This window comes from Neomonachus schauinslandi, chromosome 4 (genome assembly GCF_002201575.2).
Source record: "Neomonachus schauinslandi chromosome 4, ASM220157v2, whole genome shotgun sequence".
Lineage (NCBI taxonomy): Eukaryota > Metazoa > Chordata > Mammalia > Carnivora > Phocidae > Neomonachus > Neomonachus schauinslandi.
The window spans coordinates 182,776,189-182,799,523 of NC_058406.1; the positions used below are offsets into that span (position 1 = coordinate 182,776,189).

Genomic DNA, 23,335 nt, shown 5'->3' on the forward strand with positions numbered 1-23,335 from the left:
AAAATGAATAACAAAAGGTTAACAAAAGCCACTCGATGAGGGCAAAGTGGGAGTACAGAACAGCTGAATCTTAGTGAATAAACAGGAACTGTGGGAAGAAAATCTGGAAAGACACGCTGGGCTAGATGGAGAAGAGTCCAGAAGGCCATTTCAAATATTTGTGTCCTATTCTAGATTTGGGTCTGCAGGAGGCTTTCGATCAGAGGGAGAGTGTAAAATACTCAAATCCATACTTTATAGGTCTCTGTAACTAGACAGGGTGATTTTACACCGAACAATCTTTTTTACCACTAATTTCTCATTCATCTATCCCTTTGGCAAGTACTGGGGCCTCTTTTATACGCAAGACAAAGTCAAACACCTCTCAGACAGTTGCTGTACAATGAGAGATGAATGTGTTATAGGAGCATCAGGCACGAGCCGTCATTGGAAACACATCACGGTCCCTGCTCCATGCAGCTGAAAACTCAAACTTTGGAATCCACCAGACTGAAGGGTGAGTCCTGGAAGGAGCAGGCCACTTCATTCCCTGAAGTTCAGTTCCTTCTGTTGAATAAAGGTCATAGCATGCATGTCGTAAGCTCTGGGAAGGTACACGAGATACGGTACAGAGTTAGACACTTAGTACCATGAGAGCTTCTGTGCTCCCCCTTTCTCTTGTATGTCTAAGTAATGGTGAACAAAAGGACACCACCTCAGGGCTGCTAACTGCTATCCACAGTGGGAGACTGTATCTCTATCTGGCTCCAGACCCAAATACACAACTGCCTAACAGACACATCCATCTCGCTGTTTCTCAGCATACTCAAATTTGGTATGTCCCAACCTGCCAAAGCTCACTCTGTCCTCATGTTTCACTCTGTCCACAGCGGCGTTATTTACTCAGACACTCAAGCAAAATGCCTGAGTTCCATCGAGTTCCTTCCTCAGCCCCCTTCCCCCTAAAATGGCATTCTCACTCACACCCCTGCTTTGCTGTGTGTTCTCTCCCTGGGTGGCCAGACCGACACTTCCAGGTAGCTCCCGCTTGGAACACATCGAGTAAGGTAGGCACAGGGTGCGTGCATCAGACGTCTGTTCAATAAACAAACCTATGGTTTTCACGGCTTGGTATGGAGAGTACTGGTAGGTTAAACACAAAGGAAATAAATTACGGTTTGTTGTTAGCCTCCAAAGAGGGAAAGACAAACAAATAGAAATACATTCGGGAAAAAAATAAATAAATAAAGGAGGGGGTGGGGCAGAGCTAAAGAAACCATTTATTCCACTCAAGGGTGATGTTTACAACAGGAATCATAGAACAGGTAATGCTCCTCTACATCTCCGGCAAATGATTTGAACAGAGCTAACTGCAAAGAGAGTGTGCTTCTTCTCCCAATAGGGCTTATGTACAAATTTTAATGAATTCTTTAATTCCAATAATTCGACCTTAAAGCAGATCTACTCACTTTTCCCTTAATAGCACAATTAGTGCCCAGAAAGTGTATTCCCCTGGATGTTGCTAATGTTTTTAATGGACTAAAACTGGAGAACAGAAGTGAGCAATTCAGAACACACTGGTATGTAACAGAACTTCTTGGGTTCATTTGTTTTTCAGGAGGTATAAAGATATATTTTCATTAATTTAAAAAAATGATTTTATCGAGGTGTGATTGACACACAAGAACACTGTACATATTTAATATATATGACTCCACAAAACCATCACCACAGTCTATGCCGTAAACATACCCATCCCCTCCAGAAGTTTCCTCCCACCTTCTTTATTGATTACTATTATTCTGTGTGTGTGAGAAGGTCACTTAACATGAGATCTACCTTCTTAGTGCATTTTTGTGTATACAATAGGATGTAATTAATTACTGGCAAAGTGTTGTACAATAGGTCTCAAGCACTTATTCATCTCATATGACTGAAACTTTGTACCCTTTGACTAATAACTTCCTGTTTCCCCTACCCGCCCCTGCAACCCCTGACAACTATCATTCTACTCTCTGCTTGTATGAATTTGGCTATTTTAAACTCCCCATATAAGCGGTATCATGTAGTATTTGTCCTTCTCTGTGTGAGTAATTTGGCTTAGCAGAATGTCTTCCGGGTTCATCCATGTTGTCACAAATGGACAGATTTCTTTCTTCTGTAAGGTTGACAAATATTCCATTGTATGTATATACCACATTTTCTTTGTCAATTCATTCCTTGATGGACATTGATGTTATTTCTATATATTTCCCATCTTACACCTAACAAGTCCAAAACTGATCTCTTAAGATGATCCTATCTTCAACCTGGTCTTCACTTGATCTCTGCTCTTCCTATCTTATATCTGTGTTGGCCCATGTGATCAAACTATAAAACTGGAGAGCCTTTTTGACACCCCTCTGTTTTGTACCCCCATGCACAATCTTTACTTCAGTGTGCTGATTCTACCTTCCAAACTTGTCTTGGATTTACCCACTTACCTCTGCCTCTCCAGCCACCTCACTCAGTCTAAACCACCACCACCTCTTACCATTAGTACTGAAATACCCCACTCCTTTTCCTCTGCACCCTTGCTTTCACTCCGTTGTATCAGTTCTATGCACAAGAGCCTAAATGATATTTTGAAATGTCACTCCTCTTAAGCCAATACTCTGCTTAAATTCCTTTAGGGTATAAACAAACCTGTTTGCACTTAAATTTCAGATCCTTGTGTGGGACCCATATGCCCCCATACCCCATGTATTGCCAACTTTTCCAATCACCTGTTCTCTGGCTTTCTCACTATGAGTCAGGAATAGGAGCTTCCTTCCCCACTGATGTCTTTACCAAATCGATGCATGCTGTTGTTCCAGACTCCTGATATCCTCCTTGCTGACTCTCTGTATGGCTAACCCTTCTCATCCATCCTGTCTCAGCCTATACATCACTTCCTCCAAGAATTCATCCACAACCACCGTATATAAGCAGGTATTTAGCAGAGGAACAATCTCTCCCACTTGTTTCCTTCATAGAATTTATCACAAGGTACATGCTTCCTGACTTTTTCCTTGCTGTCCCTTCTCCTTGGTAAATTGCAAGCTCCATCATGGCAATAAGTATGTGTGTTTCACTTACCAAAGTATATGACTTACAGAGTCTCTGCCATATGGGGGTACTCAGCATTTATCTCAAGAACTACTTACTGGCTTACTGGATGAATGAATAATTGTCTCCCATTAGTTTTGAGAGCTAGCTGCTCTTAAAAAAATTAAAGTCTTTATTCAATAAAAGTTTATTTCATGCTCATAATGTAGTTCAATGTGAGTATTCCAGGTCAAGAGATTGTCCTAGGAAACCCCTTTAGCAGAGACTCAGTCTTTTTATCTTGTGCTTGCTCCAACCTCGATTCCCAGAGTCCTATCCATGCAGCTGTGGATGGGAAAGACAGCAGAGGTCAACATAGGAGGGCATTATGCGGTGGACCTGGAAATGTCCCCACTGCCCACATTCCTCTGACCACTCATATCAGATGACCCATCACATGTCCTTGCCTAACTGCAAAGGATGCTGGGAAATGTAGTTGAGCTCTGTGCCTGGGATGTAGGTAAACAACTTGGTGACCAATCTATCCATCTTTGAAGAATAATCTTAATCTCAGGCATATGAATCCCTGTATTGCACCTCAAATTTTGCTACAATTTCTGAGCTACACTTAATCAATACCATATGAATTCATGGTGTGAAGTAAAATTGTCAGGGAATCATTTGGTTATTTCCAATCATTCATTTAAAAAAAAGGGGGGGTGGGGGCACTTGGGTGGCTCAGACAGTTAAGTGTCTGACCCTTGATCTCAGCTCAGGTCTTGATCTCAGGGTGGTGAGTTCAAGCCCTGCTTTGGGCTCCACACTGGGCATGGAACCTACTTAAATAAACAAACAAGCAAACAAATAACAAATAAATAAATAAAAATTTTAAAAATTTTTAAATTTAAAAAAGGGTGTGAGTGCTCACTTTGGCAGCACAGATACTAAAATTGAAATGATACAGAGAAGATTAGCATAGCTCCTGTGTAAGGATGACACATAAGGGTGCCTCGGTGGCTCAGATGGTTAAGCGTCTGCCTTCGGCTCAGGTCATGATCTCAGGGTCCTGGGATCGAGCCCCACATCGGGCTCCCTGCTCAGATGGGGAGCCTGCTTCTCCCTCTCCCACTCCCCCTGCTTGTGTTCCTGCTCTCGCTATGTCTCTTTCTGTCAAATAAATAAATAAAATCTTTAAAAAAAAAAAAAGGATGACACATAAATTCGTGAAGTGTTCCATATTTTTTTAAATAAATAAATAAATAAATAAAATACATAAATTTAGAAAGGGTGTGAAGAACAAGTCATAGAGGTATCCAAACACCTGGATGACAGAAAAAAGAAAAATTCTATTTACACTTTACATTTTGTTCTACAGAACACATAGTAAATGAGGAGAATCCTACCATTCTTATGTTCCCAACTCTGATCTGGATAATTTACTGACTGTCAATTATGTAACTCTGCAAATGCAAAGTCCCCTACATGCAAAGATTTCTGGTAATAATTTGAGATAATATCCCACAGTAAAAACTCTTGACATCTAAAGGGGCAGTGGACAAGTGATTTTTTTTTATTCTTTCTGGCAAGGGCAATGACTCTGAGCACTATGATGATAATTAAGACTCCCCCTTAAATTCAGAACAAATAGGAGTACTAAAAGGACAGGAGACAAGGGAAGCTAATGAAAGAGCGCATACGTGGAGCTCAGCAAGCATCCTCAGCAGAAGAGGTATGGGAGTGGCATATTAAGGAGGACCTGGAAACTGAGTAAAGCGTAATAGAATTAATACTATGCTGGGGGAGATATTTGTACTGGTAAGAGATTTGGGAAAATGTACTCAGACCTTGGAATGTCCCTTCAAGTTTGTGAAGGGCCAGACTGGAAGGGAGCTGAAGCCTCTGTCCACTCTGAGCATGAGCGAGGGCATGATAAGGGATTAGTGCAGCCTGGTGGACCAGTCTGTTCCTCAGGGTCTTCTAATGTTTTGGAATGTTCTGGAAGGAGGTCAACACAGTGGTGCGACCGGGGCCTGACCTCCGTAGATGTCCTCAGCAGTGCCCCCTTAACATAGCCATGAAGGAGTGTTCTGTCTCCACCTGGAGCGGCGTTCAGGCCAAGACTGTGGTGAGGGCGCTGGGCCGAGCAGGCGATCCCAGCCCAGGCAAGCAGGGGAGAGAACATGGTTGTGAGATGAAATATAAAACACCAGGAAAATCTGAATTCCAGGTAAACAACAATTTTCTTTTTCAGTGTCCCCAGTGTTTCATGGAGCATACTTACACTAAAACACGAGCAAACAAAAACACGATGTGGGTTTGTACATGTGTGTGATATTTATATATACATACATGTGTATTGTGTGGGTGTTATATTATTCTGTAAATGTGTGTGTATTCTTGTTAATCAGAACATCCGATTTTGGAGGTGTCCTGCACTTATATTGGCCGGAGCCGCTAACCCTCAACTAGAAGATACAGAGGATAAGAATTGGACCGTGTCCCTAGAGAGGCCTTCTTCAGGTTAGAAAAACCAGACACAGTAGCAACACACAGAGCCTCACAAGGCTCTCAGCACCTAGACCTAGCGGGCATTCCTTGACTTAACACCCGCACCGCCTAGGTGGCGGCAAGCACATCCCGGTCACGGGCACGGCTCAGAAGTAGAGTATTCTCCCTCTTCGGGCTCTGCTCTGTGAGCATGTTGCTTCACCAGCAGTTACTGTGCGTGGACCAGACCCTTCCCACCCAGAAAACAGCACCAAATCCCTCCCCATTGGTAGTGGCCAAGGAATCAAAGGCAGAGAGGTTTAAAAGAAGGAATCCATTTTATTTGGCATGGTACTGTTAGCTGTTTCTTACAGGTAGTAAATGTTTCCCTTTCCAATTAAAAATATCACCTCTATAAAACCATCTTGGTAGCTCTAATGATAGAGGTTGTGAGCCCCTGGAGCCCCACATGCATCTGTGAAAGGTAATTCTCCACAGACACTGTGGGGTTTCATGGGGTGAAACCTTTGGGGTATGACTCGGCCCCTTTCATTAATAGTCTATTACAGACTTTCTCTGAGAGCTGAATTATAGGGATGCAGTTACTAAACTCACAAAATGTGTGGTGGCAGAAATTAACCCAAGAGCTTTAAATTATATCAATTTCTTGATGGATCACTAATCTACTTTTTGGACTTCTTATTGGAATTTAAAAATAGTCCCCTCTTTGGTCTTTTCCATAATCTCATATCAGCCACTTACCCCCGACTGTGACTTCCTTACAGTAAAGTTATCAGGGTAAGACCCATTAACAACAAATGGATTGAAGCCGGACTCCTGGGTGTTCGATGAGATACACAACAGTAGCACAGAAATGCGAAGACTGGAGAAGGAATGAGTTGGCTTTGGTGGGCAGAGATGCTGTAGGGCAAGGCCATGCATGGTGGCTGCTGGTCCCGGGACTAACTGTGGAGAGAATTTGGAGCACATGAGCCCATAGGGGACATATAGAGACTTACAAGTGTGGGGTTTCCCGCAGGGTCAGTGAGGTCAGACTAAATTGTACAAAGATGAACCAATATTACAAACAACTGGAATCTGCTCAGATATGGTCTGAATATGTATCTAAATATAACATAAAATTTATCATAGGTTTGATCTCTATTTCTATATATTGATTGATAGACATATTGTGGCAGCTTCTGTGAATGCTCAACCTACGTCTCTTCAGCAAATATCATCCCGGACCTCTGAAGGCGTCCTAATGTAAGTACCTATCACCTTCCACATGGGTCTTTCTCTCACTGGGTACCAGCGAACTGGCAGTCCCCATTTCCCATTCCACCCACCTCCCCTCTGGCAACCACCAGTTTGTTCTCTGTAGTTAAGAGTCTGATTTTTTTGTCTGTTTGCCTGTTTTTGTTTGTTTCTTAAATTCCACATATGAGTGAAATCATATAGTATTTGCATACATTATACCCTCTAGATCCATCTATGTTGTTGCAAATTATAAGATTTCCTTCTTTTTTATGACCGAGTAATATTCCTGTGTGTGTATATGGGTGTGTGTGTGCATGTGCGTGCACACAAAAACCACATCTTCCTTATCCACTCATTTATGGATGGACTCTGGGTTTGAGGCATCTTTGATGCTGCTTCCCACAGGTTCCAACAGGACTGACTGCAGCCCACACAGAGCTCTTGCTCATTAGCACCTGCATCGGCTTTCTCCTCTACCTGCTATCACGTCTCTCCTACCGATGTTTCCAGGGTCACCTTCCAAATAAATCGCTTGTCTCAATTCCTTGTTTAGGAATTGCTTTTGAGAATTCAGACAAACACAGAAAACCATGCTCATGTCTGTCTGTCTACCTGTCTCTTTTCTAGATTACCTGTAAAGTGGTCAAATCTTTAAATGTTAACATGCCTTAAGGTATGTTATCCTCATTTATGTCCATCTGATTAAATCACTTTAACTCTCAATTTTATAGAAAAGGCAGTTATTTGACACTTACACATTCATGAGAGCTCAGAGCCACAATGTCTACTACATTGTGTACTTCCCCTGAAATTAGGGTTGCCAGGTGTGGCAAATAAAATATATATACCACCAGTTAAACTTGAATTTCATGTAACCAATGATTTTTTTTGTTTGTTTTAAGTATTTCCCATTCAATATTTGGGAAATACTTATTCAAATATATTCATCAAATATATGTTCATCTCAAATTCAAATTTTTTGGGGTGCCCTATATTTTATTTGACCATCCTAACTGGATGAATATTAGAAACCTGAGACTCCATAGTCTCAAAAATCCTTTCCTATCACTCAAAATAGTCTTTCTACCTCTTTAGACTTATTCACTTTTCCACCATCACCTCAGTTTCCCAGGGTGGAAACTGAGGTCACCTGCTCTGTTTGGTCCAGGATCCCATGTAAGGGTATCATCCCTCCCTACCAGCCGTTCACCCAACCCAGGGCCCAGGATTTTGCATACAGAAGGTAAACTGATGCACTGCACAATCCACTGATTAACTCACTAAGGTTTTGGACCCACCCTCAATAAGCCCTCCCATCCCCTGAGCCACACTAGATCACCCTTTAGCTGGTTTAATGAGTGTAAAGTCTAGAATCCCATTTTTCAAGCCTCCTTTTTATAGACCCACCCTACTTCTCTGCTTGATGATTTAAGGAATAAGGCCAACATTGCTTCTTTTAAAGCCAGAGAGTCCAGGTCCACCTGCAGCTCCTACAATTTGAGAAAATGCAAATTTATTCAGAAGAGGATTACCATGAATGAGAGCCATATGGAAAAGCAACTTTAAAATATTTTTTCTTAATCTTGAAAACCATCACTGGGTTTGGACTAATTGGGTATCCAAGTACTTCATTATGATGGCAGACAGAATTTCTACATCTTTTTTAAGATTTATTTTTATTTTTATTTATTTGAGAGAGAGAGAGAGAAAGCACGAGTGGGGGGGAGGGGCAAAAGGAGAGGGAAGAGTAGACTCCCTGCTGAGCGTGGAGCCTGATGAAAGACTGGATCCCAGGACCCTGAGATCATGACCTGAGCCTAAGGCAGACACTTAACCGACTGAGGCACCCAGGTGCCCCAGAATTTCTACTTTGTGATCATGAAAGTAAGTAGTTGAAGGAGAGAAAACAATCAGTTTTCTTTCTCAGAGGCTGAAGTGAAATCTCATGAAACCTCACATTCAAAGTCACCAAAACTTTACTCTTACATGTAAGGGCAGTGAGTACGGCTTGTCTATCACTCTACCACACAGGGCAGCCAGCAGAGACAGGGGGATGCATAAATTTTTGCTTAAGGAATTGTTCAGCTCTAGTTGCTAAACTTGAAGAGGGCCATTGGCCATCTGGACCATGTCCAGAGGAGATCAACCAGCATGCTGAATGATCTAGAAACAGTTCCAGGTGATGGACCTGGGGATATTTAACTTGGTGAAGAGAAGGCACAGGGAGACATAAAAGTGATACAAAGATATCTGAAGGACTGCTGTATATATATATATTTTTTTTCTTTTTATAAATCATTTAATTTTCATAATGATTTAAAAGGAGTGGCACATTATCTCTACCATCTGAAGATGAGTAAGCTGAGCTCGAGGGAAGTTAATTGGTCTGCATGGTCATACACCTAGAGAGAGGATGGGGATTGGATGCAGCAGGAGTCTCTGTCCTTAACTACCGTGCACACCACCTCTCCATGCATGAGTTTCTACCAAGTGTGGAGCATGTTCTCCCAGGGCAATGAACGACACCAGACTTAACGTAATTCCTATATGAAAGACATTGAGCTGTGACAAGCCATGCCATGGCTCACCCTCTTTCCATCATTTACAACAGAGTTCCTAGAGATTTAGCTTCATCCAAAGTAACTCTCTTACAGAATGTGGCAGAATCCAGCAAAATACTGTGACCTGGTCTGTTCCTTTCATCCAATCTCAGAGAGTAGGAAGATAGTTTAAAGCCTCAGGATGTTTTTCTATTTGTTTTGGAGTCAGCTCTATCTGCTCTGGGATCAGATCCTGGCTTTGCCACTTCTTAGCTTTTTAATGTGGAGCCAATCACTTCTCTCTGATTCTCCAAGTTCCGCAGAAGTAAGATGGGGATTCTGTTATACATTTATGGAGTTAAGCGGATTACGTGTGTTCACGTACATAAAGCACTCAGAATGGCACCTGATACAAAAAAACACTGTCTATATGTTTTATTTCATTATCTCATCTGAGGCTGACCCGTAAGCTCATCTCTGCACCTCACCTCTCATCCAGTGCCAGTTATCTCTCTCCTTAAATCAGAGGGAGGAGCTTGTCATAGAAAAGGTGCTGTAACTTACTCAGGTAACAGGATTAGTTAAGGTTTCTCAGGAAAAACTCTGGTTACCTATGCAAGACAGTCTCTCAGATCTCCTAAATATACTGTTTCAAGGGTATTTAGATAAACTGCAATTTATCACAGGCAGAATGGCTGGCCTGTGTCTTATTTTATTTTTTTTTTTAAGATTTTATTTATTTTTGGGGGGGGGCAGAGCAAGATGGCGGAGGAGTAGGAGACCTGGATTTCGTCTCCTCTCAGGAATTCAGCTGGATAGGGATCAAACCATTCTGAACACCTACAAACTCAACAGGAGATCGAAGAAAAGAAGAGCAACAACTCTCTCATCAGAAAAGCGACCACTTTCTGGAAGGTAGGACGTGCGGAGAAGTGAATCCGAGGCGATATTCGGGAGGATAGACGGCGGGGGAGGGGGCCTCCGGCGGCCGCTTCTGGCAAGTGATAGAGCCGCGGAGCACAAAATCGGAACTTTTAAAAGTCTGCTCCGCTGAGGGACGTCACTCTGGTGGCTAAGCGGGGGGTGGAACCCTCCGGGACAGTGTGGTCTCAGGACCCACGGGTCACAGAAAGACTGGGGGTGCCTGAGTGTGGCAGAGCTCCCAGGTATCGGAGCAGGGAAGCCGGCTGCAGAGGCGGAGCCCAGGCGCGGGCTCTCAGCTCGGGGTTGCCATAAACTGTGATCCGCGGCACAGTCAGGCCACTGCTCCTCCAGCAGGGACCCAACAAGCGGCAGATCCGGGGAGACTCACCTTCCTCCCCCGGGAGGAGCCGCGCGGGAGTGCGCCGCAGGGATCTGCTGGGTTTGGAGACTCCACCCGGGGTCGGGTGCCAGAGATAGAAACGCGCGGTCACAGGCCGGGTGAGCACGGAGTGCGGCTGGAGACCGGGGAGACGGGAGTGACTGACGGCTTTTCTCTGGGGGCTCACTGAGAAGCGGGACCCCGAGTTCTCGGCTCCTCCGGGTCGGAGATTGGGAGGCCGCCATTTTCACTCTCCGCCTCCAAAGCTGTACGGAAAGCTCGCAGGGAACAAAAGCCCCGGAGAGCAAACCCCAGCAGATTACTTAGCTGGGAGGGGGCAAGGGCGGGGCAATTCTGCCTCCGGCAAAGATATTTGGAAACCACGGCAACAGGCCCCTCCCCAGAAGATCAGCGAGAACAGCCAGCCAAGACCAAGTTTACCCATCAATGAGAACGGCAGAACTCCAGCTCTAGGGGACTACTGCACATAGAATTCATGGCTTTTTTACCATGATTCTGTAGTCTTTCAAAGTTAATTTTTTTTTAACTGTCTTTTTTTCTTTTTTTATTCTTTTTGAATTTTTCTTTTTCCCTTTTTCAACCAACATCTTATCAATCCCTTTTTTTAAAAAAAAAAAACATTTTTATTTTTCATTTTTAGAGTCATATTCTATCCCTTCATAGTAGTTACCCATATTTTTGGCTTATATATATAAGTTGTTCTCTCTTTAAAATTTTGAGATAGTTTCTTCTAACAGATCAAAATATACCCTAAATCTCTAGTATATGGTGTTTTCTGTTCCCCTGCCTGATCACATCCTCTCCCTTTTTTTTTTCTTTTTTTAAATCCTCTTCTTTCTTTTTTCAAACAACTTCTTATCAATTCCTTTTATAAAATTTTTTATAATTTCCATCTTTACAGTCATATTCCATCCCTTCATCATATCAACCCTTATTTTTGTACATATATAAGTTTTTCTTTCTTTAAAATTTTGGGAGGCACTTTCTTCTAAAAGACCAAAATACACCCCAAATCTAGTGTGTGGCACTGATCATATTTGATCACATTCTGGTTTTTTTGTTGTTGTTTTGTTTTGTTTGTTTTTGTTTTTATCTTTATCTTTTTCTTTTTTTTCTTTTTCTTTTTTCTCTCTTTCCCTTTCTTTTCCCACTGCTTCAGGTTTTTTCTGATTTGTTTAGAGTATATTTTCTGGGGACGTTGTTACTCTGCTAGCATTTTGTTCTCTCATTAATCTATTCTCCTCTGCACAAAATGACAAGATGGAAAAAATCACCTCAACAAAAAGAACAAGAGGTAGTACCGACTGCCAGGGACCTACTCAATACGGACATTAGTACAATGTCAGATCTAGAGTTCAGAATCATCACTTTAAAGATACTAGCTGGGCTTGAAAAAAATATGGAAGTTATTAGAGAAACCCTTTCTGGAGAAGTAAAAGAACTAAAATCCAACCAAGTAGAAATCAAAAAGGCTATTAATGAGGTGCAATCAAAAATGGGGGCACTAACTGCTAGAATAAATGAGGCAGAAGAGAGAATCAGTAATATAGAAGATGAAATGATGGAAAATAAAGAAGCTGAGAAAAAGAGAGATAAACAACTACTGGATCACGAGGGCAGAATTCGAGAGATAAGCGATACCATAAGACGAAACAACATTAGAATAATTGGGATCCCAGAAGAAGAAGAAAGAGAGAGAGGGGCAGAAGGTATAATGGAGCAAATTATAGCAGAGAACTTCCCTAATTTGGGGAAGGAAACAGGCATCAAAATCCAGGAAGCACAGAGAACCCCTCTCAAAATCAATAAAAATAGGTCAACACCCCGACATCTAATAGTAAAACTTACGAGTCTCATAGACAAAGAGAAAATCCTGAAAGCAGCTCGGGAGAAGAGATATGTAACCTACAAGGGTAGAAACATTAGATTGGCAACAGACCTATCCACAGAGACCTGGCAGGCCAGAAAGGACTGGCAGGATATATTCAGAGCACTAAACGAGAAAAATATGCAGCCAAGAATACTATATCCAGCTAGGCTGTCATTGAAAATTGAAGGAGAGATAAAAAGCTTCCAGGACAAACAAAAACTAAAGGAATTTGCAAACACAAAACCAGCCCTACAGGAAATCTTGAAAGGAGTCCTCTAAGCAAAGAGAGACCCCAAAAGCAACATAGACCAGAAAGGAACACAGACAATATACGGTAACAGTCACCTTACAGGCAATACAATGGCACTAAATTCCTATCTTTCAATAGTTACCCTGAATGTAAATGGGCTCAATGCCCCAATCAAAAGACACAGGCTATCAGACTGGATTAAAAAACAAGACCCATCGATATGCTGTCTGCAAGAGACTCATTTTCGACCCAAAGACAGCCCCAGATTGAAAGGGAGGGGGTGGAAAACCATTTACCATGCTAATGGACACCAAAAGAAAGCTGGGGTGGCAATCCTTATATCAGACAAATTAGATTTTAAACCAAAGACTGTAATAAGAGATGAGAAAGGACACTATATCATACTTAAAGGATCTATCCAACAAGAAGATCTAACAATTGTAAATATCTATGCCCCTAACATGGGAGCAGCCAATTATATAAGCCAATTAATAACAAAAGCAAAGAAACACATCGACAACAATACAATAATAATGGGGGACTTTAACACCCCCCTCACTGAAATGGACAGATCATCTAAGCAAAAGATCAACAAGGAAATAAAGACTTTAAATGACACACTGGACCAAATGGACTTTACAGACATATTCAGAACATTCCACCCCAAAGCAACGGAATACACATTCTTCTCTAGTGCCCATGGAACATTCTCCAGAATAGATCACATCCTAGGTCATAAATCAGGTCTCAACCGGTACCAAAAGATTGGAATCATTCCCTGCCTATTTTCAGACCACAATGCTTTGAAACTAGAGCTCAATCACAAGACAAAAGTCAGAAAGAACTCAAATACATGGAGGCTAAAGAGCATCCTACTAAAGAACGAATGGGTCAACCAGGAAATTAAAGAAGAATTAAAAAAATACATGGAAACCAATGAAAATGAAAACACAACTATTCAAAATCTTTGGGATGCAGCAAAGGCAGTCCTAAGAGGAAAGTATATAGCAATACAAGCCTTTCTCAAGAAGCAAGAAAGGTCTCAAGTATACAACCTAACCCTACACCTAAAGGAGCTGGAGAAAGAACAGCAAATAAAGCCTAAACCCAGCAGGAGAAGAGAAATAATCAAGATCAGAGCAGAAATCAATGAAATAGAAACTAAAAGAACAGTAGAACAGATCAACGAAACTAGGAGCTGGTTCTTTGAAAGAATTAACAAGATTGATAAACCCCTGGCCAGACTTATCAAAAAGAAAAGAGAAATGACCCACATCAACAAAATCATGAATGAAAGAGGAGAGATCACAACCAACACCAAAGAAATACAAACAATTATAAGAACATATTATGAGCAACTCTATGCCAGCAAATTAAATAACCTGGAAGAAATGGATGCATTCCTAGAGATGTACCAACTACCAAAACTGAACCAGGATGAAATAGAAAACCTGAACAGACCTATAACCACTAAGGAAATTGAAGCAGTCATCAAAAATCTCCCAAAAAACAAAAGCCCAGGGCCAGATGGCTTCCCAGGGGAATTCTACCAAACATTTCAAGAAGAATTAATGCCTATTCTTCTGAAACTGTTCCAAAAAATAGAAATGGAAGGAAAACTTCCCAACTCATTTTATGAGGCCAGCATTACCTTGATCCCAAAACCAGACAAAGACCCCATCAAAAAGGAGAATTACAGACCAATATCCCTGATGAACATGGATGCAAAAATTCTCACCAAAATACTAGCCAATAGGATCCAACAGTACATTAAAAGGATTATTCACCACGACCAAGTGGGATTTATCCCTGGGCTGCAAGGTTGGTTCAACATCCGCAAATCAATCAATGTGATACAATACATTAACAAAAGAAAGAACAAGAATCATATGATCCTCTCAATAGATGCAGAAAAAGCATTTGACAAAGTACAGCATCCTTTCTTGATCAAAACTCTTCAGAGTATAGGGATAGAGGGTACATACCTCAATATCATAAAAGCCATCTATGAAAAACCTACAGCGAATATCATTCTCAATGGGGAAAAACTGAGAGCTTTCCCCCTAAGGTCAGGAACGCGGCAGGGATGTCCACTATCACCACTGCTATTCAACATAGTATTGGAAGTCCTAGCCACAGCAATCAGACAACAAAAAGAAATCAAAGGCATCCAAATTGGCAAGGAAGAAGTCAAACTCTCACTCTTTGCAGATGATATGATACTTTATGTGGAAAACCCAAAAGACTCCACCCCAAAACTGCTAGAACTCATACAGGAATTCAGTCAAGTGGCAGGATATAAAATCAATGCACAGAAGTCAGTGGCATTCCTGTACACCAACAACAAGACAGAAGAAAGAGAAATTAAGGAGTCGATGCCATTTACAATTGCACCCAAAACCATAAGATACCTAGGAATAAATCTAACCAAAGAGACAAAGGATCTGTACTCAGAAAACTATAAAATACTCATGAAAGAAATTGAGGAAGACACAAAGAAATGGAAAAACGTTCCATGCTCATGGATTGGAAGAACAAATATTGTGAAGATGTCAATGCTACCTAGAGCAATCTACACATTCAATGCAATCCCCATCAAAATACCATCCACTTTTTTCAAAGAAATGGAACAAATAATCCTAAAATTTGTATGGAACCAGAAAAGACCCCGCATAGCCAGAGGAATGTTGAAAAAGAAAAGCAAAGCCGGCGGCATCACAATTCCGGACTTCCAGCTCTATTACAAAGCTGTCATCATCAAGACAGCATGGTACTGGCACAAAAACAGACACATAGATCAATGGAACAGAATAGAGAGCCCAGAAATGGACCCTCAACTCTATGGTCAACTCATCTTTGACAAAGCAGGAAAGAATGTCCAATGGAACAAAGACAGTCTCTTCAACAAATGGTGTTGGGAAAATTGGATAGCCACATGCAGAAGAATGAAACTGGACCATTTCCTTACACCACACACAAAAATAGACTCCAAATGGTTGAAAGACCTCAATGTGAGACAGGAGTCCATCAAAATCCTAAAGGAGAACACAGGCAGCAACCTCTTTGACCTCAGCCGAAGCAACTTCTTCCTAGAAACATCGCCAAAGGCAAGGGAGGCAAGGGCAAAAATGAACTATTGGGACTTCATCAAGATAAAAAGCTTTTGCAAAGCAAAGGAAACAGTCAACAAAACCAAAAGACAACTGACAGAATGGGAGAAGATATTTGCAAATGACATATCAGATAAAGGGCTAGTATCCAAAATCTATAAAGAACTCATCAAACTCAACACCCAAAGAACAAAGAATCCAATCAAGAAATGGGCAGAAGACATGAAAAGACATTTTTCCAAAGAAGACATCCAAATGGCCAACAGACACATGAAAAAGTGCTCAGTATCGCTCGGCATCAGGGAAATCCAAATCAAAACCTCAATGAGATACCACCTCACACCTGTCAGAATGGCTAAAATTAACAAGTCAGGAAATGACAGATGTTGGCGGGGATGCGGAGAAAGGGGAACCCTCCTACACTGTTGGTGGGAATGCAAGCTGGTGCAGCCACTCTGGAAAACTGTATGGAGGTTCCTCAAAAAGTTGAAAATAGAGCTACCATATGATCCAGCAATTGCACTACTGGGTATTTACCCCAAAGATACAAAAGTAGGGATCCGAAGGGGTACGTGCACCCCGATGTTTATAGCAGCAATGTCCACAATAGCCAAACTGTGGAAAGAGCCAAGATGTCCATCAACAGATGAATGGATAAAGAAGATGTGGTATATATATACAATGGAATATTATGCAGCCATCAAAAGGAACGAGATCTTGCCATTTGCAACGACGTGGATGGAACTGGAGGGTATTATGTTGAGTGAAATAAGTCAAACAGAGAAAGACATGTATCATATGATCTCACTGATATGAGGAATTCTTAATCTCAGGAAACAAACTGAGGGTTGCTGGAGTGGGGGGTGGGGTGGGAAGGATGGGGTGACTGGGTGATAGACACTGGGGACGGTATGTGCTCTGGTAAGCGCTGTGAATTTTGCAAGACTGTTGAATCTCAGATCTGTACCTCTGAAACAAATAACGCAATATATGTTAAGAAAAAAAAAAAAAAAGAAGAAGAAGAAGGTAGCAGGAGGGGAAGAATGAAGCGGGGGAAATCGGAGGCGTAGACGAACCATGAGAGACGATGGACTCTGAAAAACAAACAGGGTTCTAGAGGGGAGGGGGGTGGGAGGATGGGTTAGCCTGGTGGTGGGTACTGAGGAGGGCACGTTCTGCATGGAGCACTGGGTGTTATGCACAAACAATGAATCATGGAACACTTCATCTAAAACTAATGATATAATGTATGGGGATTAACATAAGAATAAAAAAAAAATTAAAAAAAAATTAAAAAAAAAAAAGATTTTATTTATTTTTTAGAGAGCGAGCGAGAGAGAAACAGCATGAGAGGGGAGAGGGTCAGAGGGAGAAGCAGGCTCCCCGCTGAGCTGGGAGCCCGACGTGGGACTCGATCCCAGGACCCTGGGATCATGACCTGAGCCGAAGGCAGACGCTTAACCATCTGAGCCACCCAGGCGCCCTGGCCTGTGTCTTATTAAATACCAGCTCATGCATGGTTAATAGCCACGTTGCTGAATAAAGTTTGTCAATTCTCAGTCTGAATTCTTGCCCACAGCCACATTAGTTAGTATCTGTTCCAGAGTCCTGAATAGGAAACCACAACCCATCGGCCTGTGATGCTTATCCATGAAAGAGGGGATTGTGGTCTAGCGGGTAACAGTGAAAAGTATGTCTGCCATGTGTCAGCTGCATGACACAGGCAAGTCTCTCAATCCCTCTAAATGCTAGTTTTCTCAGCTGTGAAGGGAGATGTCCGCTACCCCTCGCAGAGGCTTTTGGAGCTCTAGTCACCAGTAAAAACTGTTGGGAAAAAAAAAAAAAATAGGATGGATCTCATGCAAAGATTTTCACTCATTAAGCAGACACGTTTTGGCATGCATTTACATGATCCCTGCCCTTAGAAGTACAAAAACTAGTTAGAGATTCTGATAGATAATTTAACAATTAAAAATCTGAGTGAAATGTGCATTGATATAGCAGTAAAAGCCTTGTTCTGTTTTTCTCTCAAATGTTCAGCTCAACTATGACCATGATCTACAGTTCACCTTCATGATTGTTTCAAGAAAAAATAAGAGTTTGGGGTGCCTGGGTGGCTCAGTCGGTTGAGTGACTGTGTCTTGTTTTCCCCTCAGGTCTTGCTCACAGAGTTGTGGGATCGAGCCCAGTGTTGGGCTCTGAGCTCAGCAAGGAGTCTGCTTGAGATTCTCTCTCCCTCTGCCCCTCCTGCTTGTGCTCTCTCTCTCTCTCAAATAAATAAATAAATCTTTAAACAAAACAGAAAGAAAGAAGGAAGGAAGGAAGGGAGGGAGGGAGGGAGGGAGGAAAAAGAATGAAAGAAAGAAAGAAAGAAAAAGAAAGAGAAAGGAAGGAAGGAAGGAGAAAGAAAGAAAGAAAGAAAGAAAAAGAAAAAAGAGAAAAATGAAGGGTTTGGGTTTTTTCCTACCCTGAATACTGAAAGCAATTCTGGTAACTTTCACATTGTGATTTGTTTAAAATTCACTCTGACTCACTTTGCTTTTTTTTTTTTTTATAAATTCATTTTGTTTAATGGAAATTATAGCACAAACAATTTAAAAAGAAAAGCTAACCAACCAATGAACCTTGTCAGGATTTTTCCTGGAATGTCAATGACTGTGTGCTTAACAATGTGTAGAGGACTGACTTATTGCTTTTTTTCTTTTTAACAAAAGTGTTTCTTTTTTTTTTAATGTTATGTTAATCACCATACATTACATCATTAGTTTTTGATGTAGTGTTCCATGATTAATTATTTGCGTATAACACCCAGTGCTCCATGCAGAACGTGCCCTCCTCAATACCCACCACCAGGCTAACCCATCCTCCCACCCCCCTCCCCTCTAGAACCCTCAGTTTGTTTCTCAGAGTCCATCGTCTTTCATGGTTCTTCTCCCCCTCCGATTTCCCCCCCTTCATTCTTCCCCTCCTGCTATCTTCTTCTTCTTTTTTTTTTTCTTAACATATATTGCATTATTTGTTTCAGAGGTACAGATCTGAGATTCAACAGTCTTGCACAATTCACAGCGCTCACCATAGCACATACCCTCCCCAATGTCTATCACCCAGCCACCCCATCCCTCCCACCCCACCCCCCACTCCAGCAACCCTCAGTTTGTTCCCTGAGATTAAGAATTCCTCATATCAGTGACTCACTTTGCTTTTTAATGTAAGTAAGGGAAATAACTGGCCATCCTTATCTGATCATCCCTATTATACCAAGACAGAGGACCTTTGTTGTTGCTGTTGTTTGTTTTCTTGTTGCTGTTTTGGATCACCATCACAGAGAGCCAGGAAGGCAGAATGCTTCTCTCCCCACAGCAGGTGCAGTCTGAGCCAGGGTGGGAGGCACTGACCACACGGGGTGCAGCTGGGAGGTCAAAGGGCACACCCTTAGGGTTTGGCTAGCATGAAGGAAAATGCCCAATGAAGTAAAGTAAGGAGAGAGGAGGAGACAGTGCAAGTGAGAAGCTGCAGCATGCGATGTGGTCCCTCCTGTGTGTGGATTATTTGCGGAAATGCTCAGGATGCTGGCCACTCCCCCAGGTTTGCGCATGGAATGCTAGGGGAATAATCCCGAGTTGGCAGAAAAAATATAGACCACACCAATGAAGCACTGTTAGTGCCCGTGTAAATTGCAGAGTGTTGTTGTTTGAAAGGAAGTGCAGTAACCAAGTGGGATATATCCAATGTTTAAACACATTCCATTTCAGGGGCACCTGGGTGGACTCAGTGCATTAAGCATCGAACTCATGATTTCGGCTCAGGGTTGTGAGATTGATCCCCTTGACTGGCTCAACACTCGGCATGGAGTCTGCTTAAGATTCTCTCCCTCCCTCTGCCCCTGCCACTCCCCTCTCTCTCTCTTTCCCTCTCTAAATAAAATAAAATAATAAATCAACACATTCCATTTCAAATTCCTGCACAGTCTCATGTACGCACATATATCCCTGGGAAGCCTACATTTCCAGAGTAGGTAAATGGTCAAAGGAAAGACTCAGGGTAGGGCATTATATGACTGGAATGTACCTTGGAATCCATTAAGTCCTATTGTTTTACATTTAGATGATAAGACAAGAAGGACCCAGAAAAGTCAAGCTGCTTCCTGAGAACGAGGACTGCTGGTCAATTCCAGAGTCATGGCAAGACCTGGGGTCCCCCCGTCTAGAGCTCCCACTGAGCTAGAGATTATTCACCATGAAAGTGTTTTCTTAATCTTTAGCATGCAGAGTTCACCTCAGGTACCTAAAGCAGTATGTGATTTCCTTAGTTATAATGTACTCGGGACTTCGCCAGGTCAGAGTGATTACAGAGAATGAGGGGCCTCGGGACAGAGAATTATGAGACCTAGATGCCTGGAAGCCAAAGCATTTCAAGCTATAACACCTTGCAGCTGCATCCAGAGGGGGTGGTAGTTACACATAATTTTTTCTCCCCTTTTTGACATCTGTCTCATCTCTCAGGGAAATGCTCCGCAGAGCTCGCCAGCTGGTTTCTCAGATGGGATGTGCCACGACTCAGGTGGTACAGTTCAGCAGGAAAAAATAAATAAATAAATGAAGCAGTAAACAAGACACAACCTGTCCATCTTTTCACCAAGAACCCAGCACGAAGGGCTGCTACCTACAGGAGTCCCACCAACAACTGAGTTCCACGCCATGCATTCTCCCGCCACATGGTGATGTGAAACAGTTAAATAAACTGATGAGAACATCTCATTTATATCCATTACTGGTATTATGGCTGGTTTTCTTAATACGTTAGGGAAATTGCCCATAGTACACCTGTCACAGGTGAAAAATCTGCATAGATATGCATAATTCATGAATCCCCAATCCCAAAGAAAGAATTGCAATGACTTGTTATTGCTCAAATGCCAGTTTTTACAGCAGCCTCTCAGACATAATTGAAGACTCTGGAAAAGGCAACTGTCGGAACCGGCTTTTCCATTTGCTCCATATCCAAGACTGCTTGCCATTGGCCAAGGTGATGGATGCTTCTCGATTTCATCCCCCCCACCCGCCAGCATTTCAGCAGAGCTGGTGCATCCCTGATTTAAGTGGATGGGATGTGAGGCAACTTGGATTTATGGTAAAAGCTGCAGGGGGTAAAAGCTGGATGGGGACTTCATTGGGAGAATATGAGTAATTTGTACACTTATGTATTTTCCACTGTACCTCACTGCTTCCCTAGAGGAGAAACAAGAGAAGTCACATTATAAACTTTGACCTTTTGCTTACAATGTTCTTGCTGTCTGGAATGTTCTCTTACTCTTCCCTGCAGATCTCTGAATATGGCCTTTTTTATTATTTTACTTGCATTAGCTAAAAAATATGTGACATGCAAGAAAATAGTCTCATTATAAAAAATGTGAATGCTGTGGAAATACACACATTCCCTTCCTTAAGAATTAAACTCTCTTAGGTGTGTATACTCTGTGCATACATTGTTAAACTGTTAGGTGCGTATACTTCTGGGATGTTTTCTATGCATTTGTAATATATATATTACAGGTACAAATGTCATTTACCACATAAGTTATATTGTGTAAATTATTCTTCTCTTTGTTCTATTCCCCCTTTTAATCTGACAAGAGTTTTAGATTTACAGAAAATGTTTCAAAGATAACAAAGAGTCCCCATACACTCCAGACCCAATTTCCCCTGCCTTTAAAATTTTACAGCGTACATTTGTCAAACTAATGAGCCCATATCAGTACACTATTATTAACTAAAGTCCATATTTTACCAGGATTTCCTTAGTTTTCCCTAATGTCCTTTTCCTGTTCCAGTCTGAAGATTGCTTGGGTTCTAATATTAAAATCTTTAGATTATTAGCTGTCCATGACACCGGGACTCAGTTTTCTCGTCAGTAAAATACTAAAACAACAATATCACCTCATATGGTTGTTGTGAGGATTAAAATAAATGTGTGTGAATACGTGTGTATTACTTCCAACAGTTCTTGACATTAATAAAAGGCTAAGCATCAGTATGTTGTTTAACAAACATATTTCCCTCAAAAAGTTTTGTGTCCTTGAAAGGCGAGTCGCTATTGTTTCTCACACATGAATTACGGTGCATACAACATGCAACACCAGCCTTGGACGTAACAGGCTGAAGACAATAGTTTGCCGAGTTGACTTTGTGAACTCTTAGAATTATATAAACTCTTCAGATTTTTTATGAATGTTGGACAAATTTATATGTCTTCTACCCTTTGAATAAGTATGGGAAAATGTTGTTAAAGATACCATTTGATTTGGTCTTGTTTTTGTTTTTAAACAAACCTTTATTGTGTGCCTTTTTTGGGATAGGAAGATGAGATGAAAAGAAAAAAAAAGACATCTCTCTTTTTAACAAAAAGCTTATAATTTCTGGAGGAAAACACATGTAGAAGAGCAGCATCAGAGGAGATGTGCATGAGTGATAGAGAGAAAGCATCGGGGAGAAGCTGGGTCACGCTGGAGGAGCGTGGACTGCTCCAGGAGGTAGACTGTGCTAGGAGAGACTGAAGTTTTCCTTGAGCTGCCAGGGCGTACAGGATCTGCATGCAGATCAGACCTACAGCTGAGCTGACACAGCTTGTTGGGTAAATAGAGGCACAGGAGGGTATTCCAATAAAGAGAGGACAGTAAGTACAAGAAGTACAGTGTGGTGGGAAAGGAATAGGTTTGGTACTGGATGTACCTTATTCAAATTCTATTTTCAGACTCCTATGAGTTGTTCAATCTTTCTAAGCATGAGCTCTTTTTCACCTGTTAAAAGGAAAAAACAAGATCTATGGGACCGAGGGATCGTCTGAAATAAATGAACTGATATTTTAATTTCTTGGCACATAGTAGATGCTCAATTTGTTTTTGAATTATTTTTCTTCCTGGTTTCACTAATTTATGGATAGTTCCTATTGACATTGATACCTCAGACTCATGTTCGTATTTAACTCATTATTCCTCTATTTCTCACCTGAGATCTTAGCTGTCTGTGACCATATTCATCTTCGTAATCAGAGCACTGCAGATACAGGGGGTCTGACATGCAATAAATAACTGATGTTTGGAAAATTAACTTACTAATATCAATAAGTTTTTTTTTCATATTTCAGCAGCTGTTAAGTATGGATAAAATCCTTGCTAACATTTTGTTTCCATATTGCAGCACAGGTCGGGGAGTGCTCATTTTACTTGGAGTATACAAAAGAAGAGCCTGAGACAGACAAAGGTGACCCCTGGCTTAGTGCACGCCACTAAGGAGACACAGAATTTAATTCAGAACTCAGTTTAGATCATCGCATATGTTTGCTGTTGCATATTTGGGGGTAATTTTTTTTTAAGATTTTATTTATTTATTTGACAGAGAGAGCACAAGCAGGGGGAGCAGCAGGCAGGAGGAGAGGGAGAAGCAGGGTCCC

The 23,335-nt window shown here is 41.6% G+C and overlaps 1 non-coding gene across 1 annotated transcript; it reads left to right on the plus strand.

Moving 5' to 3' along the window:
- Window positions 1–3,965: 3,965 nt before the first annotated feature.
- Window positions 3,966–4,073, plus strand: LOC123324691. Its single transcript, XR_006539965.1, has one exon. It is a non-coding gene; the product is annotated as a U6 spliceosomal RNA (small nuclear RNA).
- Window positions 4,074–23,335: the final 19,262 nt, after the last annotated feature.